Consider the following 323-nt stretch of genomic DNA (forward strand, 5'->3'; position numbering starts at 1 on the left):
TTCCTTTCCTCCCTTGCATTCTTCCATTTTCCCTCTTTTGAGCTCATCCCCTCCTCCTCGGGCCCCCCCTCCCCCTCGACAGAGATTCGTACCCACCTACCCCCAGAATGCCCTTGCTCCCCATGACCCCGTGCCCAAGGGCCCCTCTCCCTCCACCCCACCTCCCCTCCCTCATCTCAGAGCCCTTCCCCTCCCCTCCCCTCCCTCTTCCACCACTCCCTACCCTCTACCCTCTGCTGGTACCCTTCTCCCGCTCTCACCTTCTCCCCCTCTTCTCTTGTCCCCCTCTCTCCCTCTTCCCATCCCCCTCTCCACCTATTCCC

Source organism: Penaeus monodon, chromosome 33 (genome assembly GCF_015228065.2).
Source record: "Penaeus monodon isolate SGIC_2016 chromosome 33, NSTDA_Pmon_1, whole genome shotgun sequence".
NCBI lineage: Eukaryota > Metazoa > Arthropoda > Malacostraca > Decapoda > Penaeidae > Penaeus > Penaeus monodon.